Here is a 15,040-nt window from a genome sequence, read left to right as displayed (position 1 = left end):
GAGTCAGTCCCAAAGCTGGAGGAGGCAGTTTGCATAAAGGACCCAGTTAGTGTTCTATGAAAGGTTCTACTGCACAGAGGAGGAGTGGATGGAGAGTTGTGCTTATTGACAGGAAAATGGGATGGAAGAGAACAGAAGGAGGAAAAGTGGGGAACAAAACTGTAGAGGTTGGTGTAAAATAATTATGGTAATTAAAATGCTTGGGGGTCTGTTTGCAGAATTCTGAGGTGGGAAGTCTATTCCTAGGTGTTTGCATTCTACTATTTAATCTGTGGTGCCTAAATCAGTGGCCTTCTAAATGCAGTGTACATACACGTCAGGATATGAAAAGACACTTCAAGAGCACTCAGGTAGTGTGAACAAGATGAATGTTCCTACCCCCAAACCCCTATGTACTCCTTCTTAAATTGGTTGGAGAGGCTCATTTCCCATTCTGCCTTTCACAATTGTATTATTTTATTTTAAAAAATAAGGAATAGCCTTTCCATCCTTTAAAGTAGAACCTTTCCCATTCTTTTTAAAAATATATTTTATTGATTATTCTATTACATATAGGTGAGATCATACAGTATTTGTCTTTCACCACCTAGCTTATTTCACTTAACATAATGCTCTCCAGATCCATCCATGTTGTTGTGAAGGGTAGTAGCTCCTTCTTTCTTTCTGCTGTGTAGTATTCCATCATGTAAATGTACCATAGATTTTTGATCCATTCATTTACTGTTGAGCACTTAGTTTGCTTCCAGCACTTGGCTATTGTAAATTGTGCTGCTGTGAACATTGGGGTGCATAGGTTCTTCTGAATTGGTATTTCAGGATTCTTAGAATATAATCCCAGCAGTGGAATTGCCAGAAAAAGGAAGTTCCATTTTTATTTTTTGAAGAAATTCTGTACTATTTTCCACAGTGGCTACACCAGTCTGCATTCCCACCAATAGTGCACTAGGATTCCCTTTTCTCCACAACCTCAACTCTACTCCAGGAAGACAAACAACCCAACTAAAAAATGGGCAAAGGACCTGAACAGACACTTCTCCAAGGAGGACATACAGAAGGTCCAGAGACATGTGAAAGGATGCTCAGCATCACTAGCCATCAGAGAGATGCAAATTAAAACCACTGTGAGATACCATTCTTTTTTTTTAACTCTTCCTTTTTTTCCCTTCCCTTCCTGAACAACCCAGTCTTAAAGTGTTGAGGTAAGGCAGAGCAAAGTCAACATCTGGGCTGGCAGTGCAATGGGACAGAATGTAGAAGGGGAACTGGAGTGGCCCAAAACAAGGGGTCAGAGCCCAAGCAGTGAAGGGATATTAACCCATGGAGACAACTGGACATGGGTGAAGTGAATGTCCCTGGGGGCAGGGAGCTCTCTGATGAGTGTCAGAGCCAGAACACAGTGAGGAATGGGGTGGGACCTTCCAGATCCCAACAAGGTAAGGAGGCTCCATGTGGATGAAATGTCCACCATAGTGTTGTAGAGCACTGAGCTGGGTTTTCATGGAGGAGAAGGGGTTGAAACAGAGCTAAGAAACTGGCTTCATACAGGGAGTCTGATAAAAAAAATAACTTTATTAAAGATCAAGGATTTACACTTTCATAAAAGAAAGTTATAAACACTAAGGGGGTTGGGGTGGGGGGTGGGGGGGAGAGACTAATATGAAACCACTAATTGGTGATTTCTGTGTAGCCTGAGTTGATTCCTTGAAGTGAATTCCCTGAAGGGATTTACCAGGAACATCAGACTGATATAGCAAAGTTTGATTGACAGCTAGCAAAGTGGTCTAAATCCCTGCTCTTACAAAGTAAGACCCCTAACTGAAGCTGATGTGCTGCTACTTGAGAGATGCCTAAGAGAACCCCCATTCACCACATCATCTTTCAGGTCCTCCTGAGACTTTACAGAACAATAAGTCTTGTTCTTGCTTTCCTTTTCACAAAAACATTTTGCCTGGATTCCACCATAAATATATCCCGTGTGTGATGTGGAAGTCGTGCAAAGGAACTATTGGAGAAATTGTATTGGACATTTTAATATTGCAGAGAGTTTCTTTTTTCATTTTTTATTATTTATGCTATTACAGTTGTCCCAATTTTTATCCCTTTCCCCCTCCACCCACTCTGCCCCACCCTTTCTGTAGTCAACCCCACACTGTTGTCTATGTCCATGAGTACTTTACATATGTTCTTTGACTAATTCCTCTACCTTCTTTCAATCATTCCCCACATCCATTACTGCTATGATTTTATGCCTCTGTTTTGCTCACTAGTTTATTTTGTTCATTAGATTCTTCTTATAAGTGAGATCATATGGTATTTGTCTTTCACAGACTGGCTTAGTTCTCTTAGCATATGCTTTTCACGTCCAACCATGCTGTTGCAAAGGATAGGAATTACTTCTTTCTTTCTGCTCTATAGTATTCCATTGTATAAATGTATGACAGTTTTTTAATCCACTCATCTACTAATGGGCACTTAGACTTTTTCCAAATCTTGACTATTATAAATCTTGACTGCTATGAACAAAGAGGTGCATAAATTCTTTTGAATTGGTGTTTATGGGTTCTTGGGGTATATTCCCAGCAGTGGAATCACTAGGTCAAAAGGCAGTCCCACTTCCCATTTTTAATTTTTTGAGAAAATTCCATATTGTTTTCCACAGTGTCTGCATCATTCTGCATTCCCACAAAGAGTAAGCTAGAGTACCCTTTTCTCCACATCCTCCCCAGCACTTGTTGTTTGTTGATTTTTTAGTAGTGATAGCCATCCTGACAGTGTGAGGTGATACCACATTGTGGTTTTAATTTGCACCTCTTTGATGGCTAATGATATTGAGCAATTTTTCGTGTGTCTATGGGCCTTTTGCATGTTCTCCTTGAAGAAGTGTCTATTCAGGTCCTTGCTCATTTTCTAATTGGATTATTTGTCTTCCTGGTATTGAGTCATATGAATTCTTTATATATTTTGGAGATTAAACCCTTACCTGATGTGCCATTGGCAATTATGTTCTCCCATACAGCTGTTTCCCTTTTCATTTTGTTGATTGTTTCCTTTGCTGTACAGAAGCTTTTAAATTTGATTTAGTCCCATTTGTTTATTTTTTCCTTTATTTGCCTTACTGTAGGATATTTATTAGCAAAAATACTGCTATGTGAGATTTATGAAATTTTACTGCCTGTGTTTTCCACTAGGATTTTTATGGTATCACACCTTATGTTTAAGTCTTTTATCCATTTTAAATTTATTCTGCTGTATGGTATAAGCTGATAGTCTAGTTTGGTTTTTTTTTTTTTGGCACGTACCAGTCCAGTTCTCCCAACACCACATGTTAAAGAGACAATCTTTACCCCATTGTATATTCTTGCCCCCTCTGTCAAATATTAATTGGCCATAAAGACATGGGTTTATTCCTGGGCTGTCTATTCTATTCCATTAATCTATCTGTCTATTTTTATGCCAATGCCAGACTATTTTGATTATAGTGACCTTGTAGTATAGGTTGGTATCAGGTATTGTGATCCAACTTTATTCTTCTTTCTCAAGATTCCTGAAGCTGTTCAGGTTCTTTTCTTGGCTCTTTATAAATTAAGGACTATTTGTTTGAGATCTGTGAAATATGCTATTGGTATTTTAATAGGAATTGTGTTGAATCTAAAGATTGCTGTGGGTAGTATGGGCATTTTAATGATGTTAATTCTTCCAATCTATGAACACAGTATATGTTTCCATTTATTTGTGCCTTCCTCAATTTCTTTCTTCAGTGACCTATAGTTTTCTGTGTACAAATCTTTTACCTCTTTGGTTAAATTTATTCCTAGGCATTTGTTGTTGTTGTTGTTGTTGTTGTTGTTGTTGTTGTTGTTGCTGTAGTAAAAGAGATATTTCCTTAGTTTTTGTTTCTGATAGTTCATTGTTGGCATACAAAAATGTCATCTATTTCTGAATATTGACTTTGTATTCCACTACTTTGTTGAATTCACCTATTAGGTTGAGTAGTTTTTTGGTGGAGCCTATAGTGTTTCCTACATACACTATCCTCCTTTCAAATTTAGATGTTATTGCTCCTTCTTGTCTCATCAAGTGATTAGGACTTCTAGTACTAATTTGAATAAGAGTGGTCAAAGCAGACACCCTTATCTTCTTCCTGACTTTAAATGAAACACTTTTAGTTTTTGCCCATTAGGTAAGATGATGGCATATGTTTTTCATACATGGCCTTTATAATGTTGAGGAATGCTCCCTCTATTTCCACTTTGCTAAGTGTTTTTATCATAAATGGATGCTGATTTTTATCAAATGCGTTTTGTGCATCTATTGATATGATCATGAATTTTTGTCTTTCCTTTTGTTTATATGATGTATCATGTTTACTGATTTGTGAATACTGTACCATCCTTGCATCCCTGGAATAAATCCCACTTGATCATGGTGTATGATCTTTTTAATGTATTGCTGGATCCAGTTTGTTAATATTTTGTTGAGGACTTTAGCACGTATGTTCATCAGATATGTTGGCCTGTAATTTTCTTTCTTTATTGTATCTTTACCTGGTTTTGGAGTTTGGATAATCCTGGCCTTGTAAAAAGAGTTTGGTCCTCTTCCCTCTTCTTAAATCTCTTGGAATAATTTGAGAAGGATGTGTTAGTCCTTCTTTGACTGGTAAAATTTGCCTATGAAGCCATCTGGTTCAGAGCTTTTGTATGCCAAGAGTGTTGTGATTACTGCTTCAATTTCTCTACTTGTTATCTATTCAGGTTTCCTACCTCTTCATGATTCAGTTTTGGAATAATTGTATGTTTCTGGAAATTTATCTTTTTCACCCAGGTTATCCAATTTCTTTGCATATAGTTGTTCATAGTAATTTCTTATAATCTTTCATTTTTCTGTGGTTTCAGTTGTTGCTTCTCTTCTTTCATTTCTGACTTTATTTATTTGAGACCTCTCTTGTTTTCTTCGTGAGTCTGGTTAAAGGCTTATAGATTTTGTTTATATTTTCAAAGAACTAACTCCTGGATTCATTGATCATTTGAACTGTTTTCTTAGTCTGTATTTCATTTATCTGTTTTGATCTTGATTACTTCTTTTCTTCCACTAGCTCTGGAGTTTGTGTGTTGTTGTTCCTCTAGTCCCTTTAGCTATAGGGTTAGGTTGTTTGTTTGAGATTTTTCTATCCTCTTTAGGTAGGCCTGTAATGCTATGAACTTCCCTCTTGGGACTGCTTTCACTGTGTCCTGTAGGTATTGGGTTATTGTGTGTTCATTTTCATTTGTTTCCAGGTACTTTTGGATTCCTTCCTTGATCTCATTGTTAACCCATTATCATTTAATTACATGTCATTCAGCATCCTTGTATTTGAGTGTTTTTAAGTTTTTTCTTGAGGTTGGTTTCTAATTAAGCCATTGTAATTTAAAAAGATGCATGATATGATTTCAGTTTCTTTAATTTTTTAAGTCTTGTTTTGTGTCCTACCATGTGGTCTATCTTTGAAAACAATCCATGTGAATTTGAGAAGAACGTGTATTTTGCTTCTTTCGGGTGAAATATTCGGTAAATATCAATTAAGTCCATTTGATCTAGATTGTCACTTAATGCTTCTGTATCTTTATTGGGATTTTTTTTCTGGTCTGTTCATTTTTGTCAGTGGAGTGCTAAAATCCCCTACAATGACTGTATTGATACAGATCCTGGCCTGCAGGATCCGTATATGCTGTGGCTCCTAGTAAACAAATACACACAGACAACAGAAGTCCTGTGGAGAAAAAGGGTTGGCACAGCCACTCTCTCAAGGGGAGAGTGCCTCAGAGTGCTTTGGCCACTCTCTCGAAAGGAGAGTGCCCTGACCCTTGCATTGACAAGCTTTTATTGCTTTTCTGGGTACATTACATGGAAGGTAGTCCTCATTTACTATGAACAGGTTCACTGCAGGGGACTCCCTTTTACAGATAACAAAAGAAAGAATACTTCTAATTACTTCAAAGAGAAGGATGTTGCAGACCAAGGGGAAAAGTGGTTGAACTGGTCACACTCCATACTTGGGAGGTTTAGCTCAGATTTTAGGAAGTTGCAGTAAGCCCTTGCTGCCTCAATTCAGGGTGAGGGAGTTTTAGCAAAAGCAAGCCTCATAGCGGCCTAGGTACAAGGCAGGCCTGATTCCCCACAGGAAAACCTCTCTGTGGGTGTGGTCCTGTGTGCCACTTGGTCCCCACTGGTTTTCCACATGGAGGTTGAGCTATATTCCCACAACACATAGAATGGCTCCCTACACTATATTGCTGTCAATCTCTTTCTTAAAGTCTTCCAAGATTTTCTTTATATATTTAGATATTCCTTTATTGGGTCCATATATGTTTACAAGGATTATATTGTCTTGGTGGACTACTCCTGTAAGTATTATATAACAACTTTCTTTGTCTTTTGTTATGGCCTTTTTCTTGAAGGCTTTTTTGTCTGATATAAGTATTGCTATCCCAGCTTTTTATTATGTCCATTTACAGGGAATATGTTTTTCCATCCCTTCACTTTCAGCCTGTGTAAATTTCTTGTTCTGAGGTGGGTCTCTTATAGACAGCATATATGCAGGTCATATATTTGTATCCATTCAGCTACCCTATATGTTTTGATTGGAGTAGTTAATCCACTTACATTTAAGGTTATTATTGATAGGTTATTATTCATTGTCATTTTTCCTTTGGACCTGTGTTTCTCTCTCTATTTCTTTGTCTTCTTAAAGCAGTTCCTGTAGCATCTCTTGCAATTTCATTTTGGTAGAAATGTACTCCTTTAGCTTATTAATTTTTTTTCATCTAGGAAGCTCTTTATTTTGCCTTTCATTTTAATTGAGAGCCTTGCTGGATAGAGTAGTCTAGGTTGTAGGTCCTTGCTTTTCATTACTTTGGAATATTTTGCACCAGTCTATTCTGGCTTGTAGTATTCCTGTTGAGTAATCAACTGATAGTTTTATCAGAGTTCCTTGTGTATTATTAGCTGTTTCTTCCTTGCTGCCTTGCAGTGAGTTTCTATACAGACATTTTGGTCAAGACTTAGCTATTTGAAGAGCTCAGCACTATTAACCTCAAACTCTTTGCTAAGATTCTCCTCACCTGTCTCTATTAGCTCTCTCAACAGCTTCTTAGGCCTCTGCATTGTTTCCATAGTATCCCCTCCCTGCTATTGTGGGGGAGGTAGCTCTGTTCTGTGGGCAGGTGGGAGAAACCAGTTTTTTCTTGTCTAAATGAAATAGTTACCATAAAATTTTGTCCCTAACTTTCATTCCTTACACTTTCAAGAGATTTGAAAACAGGCCTACACTTATGGTACTGATACCAGTAACCTTTATGTGACATCCTAAAGCCCATCTTATACTTGATTTCCCACCAGTAGGGTCCTTCAGATGCCTCACAAGATGAGGAGCAAATGGGAAGAGCAACTTCTGACAACCTCTGTTTGGTGGCAATGACTATACACTCTGTTTGATTGACTACCTAGATTTAGTCTTCAGCTGATGGCACTGAATGCTGCTGCCCTTCAGGAAAAGGATCCCATAAAGCAACAGGAAGAGTCCGCAATGCAGATGCTGAGGGAGCCCAAAAGTGTCTTCATCTGGAGTGGCTTAGAGGAAGACAGAGGCCTAGCTGGAATTCATGGTAGAGCTCAAAGCAGCAGCACCCAAACTCTGTCTTCATTTATGTCAGATAATTTTTGTCAATTTGTAAGTGATTTGTGCAAACTAACTGCAAAGCGATTATCTTAACATTGCATGCACATTCTGAAAAGTAAAACACCTTATTTTGAAACATTAGATGAAAAAATATTCAGTTGGATTTTAAATCCATTCAATTTTTTACAAGCAATTTCAATTTCAAAGATTATAAAAATTTAAAAATTTTAGGTGTATTCCTTATAAATTAATATTTAACATTTTTCTTAATAATTTCTATTTCATTTTTTCACAATTATGTAATATAAAGAAAATGTCATTTTTTTCCCATGAGGTCTATATAGCCTAATCCCCTTCCAGCTTACTACAGTGTGCCTAACAAATAACATCCTTTCCCCTGTGTGCCTTGATATTAAAAATGTTGAGAAATGCTGCCTAATTTATGGAGAAGTAACATATTGTCTATCTCTGCAATTGGTTTCATGGTCCTTAACACCCTGCACTTTTATATATCTCATGCCTCTTCCTACTCCAGTCCTCCAGATATGAAGCCTATTTCCCCTCCCCTAAAGAGACCAGGGCTTTGAAAAGTCTCCCCTTCCATGCTTTGGGCCAACCCTTCCTAGACACTCTGAGCAGTAAGCTCTCTAAACCCCGGGCCCTGGGCAGCAAATTTCACTTCTATGGCCACCAAATTCCAAGTTGTTGTGGTTGTTGACATGTGTTATAGCCCCTTCTGCACCACTATTACTGATTTACATGTTCTAAAAGGGGCCAGGCTGGGAGAGGGAGTGAGACAGGAAATGTTAGAAGCCACCTGCTTTTTCTGTTGGTACAAGGCAGAAAGGATAATAAACCTCTGGTCCCTCTAGAAGCAGGTTCCTGCCACTGAATTAACAGACATTATATACAGAATATATACATTTGGGATTGAGTCATCAGACTAAAGAAGGTAGCTGGATTTATGAACACTCCCTGTAGCCCTGAAAATTAAGGTCCCCAAAACTCGTACAAAAAAGAGCAAGAATCTTACCCTGCCCCTCGCCATAGTCACAGATAAGACATGCCCCTTACCTGTCCAGGAGTGAAATTTCTGTATTCACTTCTTTCTCTGCCCCATGATTTAAGGGTCAGATTTCTCTTTTTATTTCTCTCTTCCTTACAGTGTTTACCTTGTTTTCCAACATGCCAGCAGTACAAAGCCTTTGAAGTACCTTGCTTTAGTTGCCTGAAGAGTCTATGAATCCTACAATTCATCACAGGCAGCCTCATCTCACTCTACCTCTGCCTCCAGATGCTCATATTAGTTGCAGGTAGGAATCCTTACATAAGATCTGATTCCCTGATATGGAAGAGAAAGAAAAGAGAAAAAGTGAGGATAGCTGGGAGAAAACGTTTGACAAAAAGATACAAGTGCTATGAATATCTGGGGAAAGTAAAGAAGTTAACTTTATTCCAGTTACTAAGTACCAGGCAGTGTACTAGGCACTTCTACTCCTGGTCAAGGCCTGCTGGTGAGTGTGTGTGCACCTGAGTACAAACATGCATGTGGTGGGACAAAGATGGGCAGAAAGCAAAAGAGCCTAGATGGTAATAAAGAAACATATATCTTTAGAGCCTCAAGATAATAAAAAATAAAATATTTAAATAGAAATAAATAGAAATAACTTGTATGCCCCCATTTTCTCATCCTATTCTCACAGTAAACAGTGTTAATGATTCTCAAACATCTTTACCCCTGAGCTGCTGCAGATTCTTTCTCCACACAGTTATTCAACTGTCCACTCCAGACCCATCTAAGTTCACGTGTGATTCTTCCCTCCTAAGGATGAGGACAGAACCTGACCTGAAAAGTCAGCAGGTCTATTCACCTTCTCCTGCAGTCACACTCATCAGGTCCCTCCCTATAGATGAGTTAAGTGAAAAGTTGAGGGCCCAACACTTAAAGAGGCACTTGCTCTCAGGACCTTGCTGACCCTGCACTTATTCCTTGAAAGTGAGTGCCTCCTCAAAATTTGTGCCCAAAGTCCTTTGCTTGCAACATGTGTTAGCCAGGCCTATACCTCCCACTTCCAACATCTCTGGCTTCCTCCTAGTTCTGTGTAAATATTCAGGTCAGAAAAGAGCCTCCCCACCCCACAAGATTCAGGAACTATCCCCTTTCAGACCTTGTTCCCAGGACTTTGCTAGGATGGAAATAGCCAGTCCTGTGTGTAATCAACCCCCCTTCATCTGCCCTAGCCCTGCCCCCATGCCACTCTGACTCTGTGTCTGTTCTCTTTTTAGGAGCATTTCATGTTGAGGGGCCCTATGAACCCTTGGTGGTCATGCTTGGTGGTGAAGCTGAGCTGCCCTGCTCACTCTGGCCTCCTCAAAATGTTGAAAATATGTAAATACAATGGTTCCAATCCCAATCCTCCCAGCTGATACACTTGTACGAGGACGGGAGGGACAAGCCTGAAAAAGCCATGGAAGAGTATTTGGGGAGGACGAACTTGCAAGAAATGCCATGAATGATGGAATTGTGACCCTGAAAATCTTCAATGTCCAACCCTCTGATAGAAGGAAGTGTTACTGTGCATTCCAGCATGGCTCTGACTACAGTGATACAATGATTGAGCTGAGAGTGGAAGGTAATGACCCACAATTATCCCCTCCACACTCCACAAATGTCAGTTTACTCTGGGATGGGCTCCTTCCTCTGATCCAGTTTTCCTGGGAAATATAAGGAAGTCATAGGAGAAAGGGAGATGGGTAAATGGCCAGTATGTCTACTTACCCCATTACTGCACAGATCACTGCTGTGGGCTGCATAAAATATAATAGACTCTTAGTGGGAGTGAAGAAATAGGCAGGGGCCATTTGTGTTGGATTTTGCTGAACTCCTCTGTAGCCCAGGAGTCTAGGTCCCCATCCTTTGTGCCAAGACTTCTTCAGAGCCTCAGATTTCTGTTCTGGACATTGAGGTCTAGTCAGCAGGAAAAACTCTTCAGAAGTAGGAGAGAGATATGTGAGCAGGAAAATGAGTTAGGGCCTGACTTCTCTCTTTCCAGTTCTCAGCTCACATCCTCAGTTCCATGTAGAAGCCACTGAGTCCAGACAAATCCAATTAGTGTGCATGTCAGAGGGCTGGTTCCCTCAGCCAAAGGTCCAGTGGGTAGATCTGAGGGAGGAGAAATTCCAACTGAGTCTGAGACTCAGGACAAATGTGGCTCATTCCATGTGATAACATCACTGCTATTCAGAGAACCTTCTCCAAAGAATTTGATATGTTCTGCCTGGACCCCAGCAGTGAATCAGAAAAAGGAAGAACAATTGTCCATAGCACATCAGTTTTCTTTCTCCCCTCACTGCACCCCACAAAATGGGCTTTGATGCTCACACTCCATGGCAGTGGCAGCTCTAATCCCATGTGCTTGGTTCTGCTTTCTTCATCACACCCTCACCAGCCTTGCTGCCAGAACCCAAATTCCCTCATGGTTTTCCTATCTTTTCCCAACCTTTACTGTTAAAAATTTCCAGTCTTCACCTTTTTAATCTCTCTGTGGAATTGCACTTTCTTTTTTTTTTTTATTTCAATCATTGTTCAAGTACAGTTTTCTCCCCCCTACTCCCGTTCCAGCCCCTCCACCCAACCCTCGGAATTGCACTTTCTTGTCTTGTCCATTCGGGCTGCTATCACAGAATACCAGACTAGATGGCTTATAAACAACATTTATTTCTCACAGTTCTGGAGGCTGGAAGTTCAAGATCAGATGTCAGCACAGTCAGCTTCTGGTGAAAGCCCTCTTCCAGGTAGCAGACAAACAACCATGCCTTATGTTCTCACAGGCACTGTGGAAGGGGATAGGGAGCTTCAGGGGCTGGGGGAGGTGTTCTCTTTTATAAGGACACTAATCTTATTCATAAGCTTAGGAGTTCATATTGGGCATTGGGATTTCAACATAAGAATTTTGAGGGGACATAACATTCAAACCACAGTACTCTTCACCAAACATCACTTCCAGACTTTCTCCTTACTAGCTCTCCAATGGGCCAATCTCTCCTGCTTCTCATTTTACAAATTTCTTCTCAGCCTTTTTTTTTTTTTTGGTGGATTCTCTCTATCTATAGATGATGCACACATCAGTTCCCAAGCCATTTGTTACAAACAAGTACATAGTTTTTTACCTTTATGGTATGCCCCTCATCTTCAATAAGTATATTTTGCCACTGCTTTCTGATATTTTTCATTTTATGGTCTTCTCAGCATTCTCCACACCTCTTCACTTCCCCCCACATGTTATCTGTGTGATCATAGCTGCCTTAGCAGCCTTCACACCTATTTTACATTATGGTGTTTGTAGTTGTTGTATTTAGTTGGGTTTTTCCCTAGTATTTTATTTCTAAGTAAAGAAGAGGAAATACTGACTAATGCAGCCAAATTTATATCAGAAATCTAAAAGTTTATGTTTACATCAGATGTGAACTTAAATCTAGGTGATGACAAGTCCAGAAATAGTCATGAGAGCAAGTGGAGAAAACTGGAGTCAATGTGAGGACCCTCTCTAGGTCTCTCTGTCTCCCACTGAGCTTTGGGCACACTGACTTTGACCAGGTCTTCAAAGGTGCCAAGCTTTATCTGACATTGGGCCTTTGCATTTGCTGCTCCCTGGAACTAGAACTCTCTATTCTGGCTCTCTTCGCAGTAAACTGTATGTATGATTTGAGAGGTTGACATGATAGGGTCACACTAAAATCCTGCTGTGTCCCTAGCTCCAGTCTTCCTCTTCCCCTCCCATACTCACTCTTCATTGCTCCATCCCTTCCCTCCTCCTGCACTGTGTCTCTCACACACAGAGTTATGTACTTCTATTGTAAAGGAAAATTCAACTTTCTTTAACTCCTGCTTCCAAGTTTATCTATCCAGACCCATCAAAGGGTCAGCTGAACTAAGGGCCTTTCCTCTAGTAACCACAATCCTTAGATGGAAGCTAAAATGAAAAGGCAATGAAAACAATGTGTATCTGCCAGGGCAATATCTTCATACATTCCAAAGAGAAAGTCAGAGGAAACTGACATGCAGAAAGGGAGCCAGACTTATCTAAGGCTTTGGACTGACTTATCATCAATCCAAACCAGGTATACCTGAGCACAAAACTCAAGTTCTCAGTCCCCTAGCCCGGAACTATTTTCAGAGAAAGGGAGATTAACTGGGATAACATCTGAGAGCTAGAGAGAGGGCAAATTACCTAGGTCTTCACTTTGATTCCACTTTTCTCCACTTATCTCATGGCCATTTCTGGACTTGTCATCACCTAGAATTGCCCCACATCTGACCCAAATTCAAACTTTTAGATTTCCAATATGAATATAGCTGCATAAGTGGGTATGTTCTCCTGAACACTGTACCCCATTTCTATGTGGTACTCTTTCAATTATCCTCTCTATTCTTCATCTAGATAACTACTACTACTTATACTCTAATGTTGGATGAACTATTACTTCCTTAGAGAGTCTTTCTTTTACTTCCCCTCTGGCTGAATTAGACTTCAGAGTTATTCTCTTTTATAGTACCCTGTTACTCTCATAACATTGGTACTAATACAAATACAATTGTACATCTATTTCCCTGTGCATTTATATTTATTGTCAATGTCACTCAGTTTGCAGTACGTTTCTTGACAATGGGGGTGGGCATGATATTTTTTTTAATCATTCTAAACTCACTGCCAGATACCGTACAGGGAACAAACAAAGCATTAAATAAATATTTGTTGTTAAAGAGTTCAATAAAGAGAACAACAGGCATTTTGAATGGCTTATCTGCATGGACACTGAAGTCACTAAAGTTAATAACAGACCTTGGTCTTTAGGGTGGAATGGTGACAAACCTGGTGCTGTCAATGAATGAGGAGAATGACCATGAGTCTGAGCAGGGGGAGATAAAAGACTGTGCTATGAAACAACACTCATAAGACAAAATTTTTATATCATCAAATTTTAAGTTGTGGGATTGGGTCCTAAGATGGCATCTTTGTTGGAGGGGTCATGATCCCCTTCCTTGGTGCCAGAGAGACAAATTTGAGGATCAGTGGAGGAACAGAGCAAAGGGCCTAGGTTAGCAAAACCTTTATGAAAACAGGACATCAAAAATTATAGCGGACATTGAAAAATCAGAGGAGTAGGGGGAGGCTGTGAACACCAGGATACATGAAGGAGACTGCACCACTGAATCTCACAGGTATTCTGCCACAGAAGTTCACACCATAATCACAGAGAACCAGAACAGATCAATTTAAGAAACAGAGGATAACAAGAAGAGTCTCACGAACAATGAGAATACAAAGAAACAATCCCCAAATGAAAGGAAAGGAGGAAGCCTCAGAAAGAATGCTAAACTCAACTATCAGATATTGAGTTCAAAACAATGATTATCAGGAAGCTCAATGAACTCACAATGAGCTACCAGAAACTACAGGGAAGCTACAACGATCTCACTGAAAACTATATTAACATGAAAAAGGAAATAGAAACTATCAACAAGGGCCAAGAGGAAATGAAGAATACAATTTCTGAACTGAGGAACACAGTAGAAGGAATGAAAAGCAGGATTGATGAAGCAGAAGACTGGATTAGCGAATTGAAGGACAAAGTAGAAAAGAACACCCAGAAAGAGCAAGAAAAAGAAAAGAGGCTCAGAAAGAATGAAGAGGGATTAAGAGAAATGCAAGACAATATGAAACGTAATAATATCCATATAATAGGGATACCAGAAGGAGAAGAAGAAGAGCAAGGGATAGAAAACCTATTTGAAAAAGTAATGATGGAAAACTTCCCTAATTTGATGAGAGAAAAAGTCACACAAATCCAGGAAACACAAAGAGTCCTAATCAACAGGAACCCAAAGAGGCCCACCTCAAGACACATCAAAATTAAAATGGCAAATTTCAAGACAAAGAAAGAATATTAAAGGCAGCAAGGGAAAAGCAGGAAGTAACATACAAGGGAGCCCCAATAAGGCTAACAGCTGACTTCTCAATGGAAACACTCCAAGCCAGAAGAGAATGGCAAGAAATATTCCAAGTAATGAGAACCAGAGGTCTGCAACCAAGGCTACTTTACCCAGCAAGACTCTCAATCAAAATAGAAGGCCAAATAAGAAGCTTCCCAGACAAAAGAAGTCTAAAAGAATACACCTCCACCAAACCAGCTCTACAAGAGATTCTAAAGGGACTGCTTTAAGGAAAGGAAGGAAAAGAGAGAGAGGAACACATGTACATAAAAGACAATGAATAAGTACCTATCAATAATAACCTTAAGTGTAGATGGATTAAATGCTCCAATCAAAAGACATAGAAGAACTGAATGGATAAGAAAAAATGACCCACACATATGCTGCCTACA

The sequence above is a fragment of the Phyllostomus discolor genome, chromosome 6 (assembly GCF_004126475.2).
Source record: "Phyllostomus discolor isolate MPI-MPIP mPhyDis1 chromosome 6, mPhyDis1.pri.v3, whole genome shotgun sequence".
Classification (NCBI taxonomy): Eukaryota; Metazoa; Chordata; class Mammalia; order Chiroptera; family Phyllostomidae; genus Phyllostomus; species Phyllostomus discolor.
The sequence above is the reverse complement of the archived record's forward strand: the minus strand, read 5'-3'. Positions refer to the sequence as shown.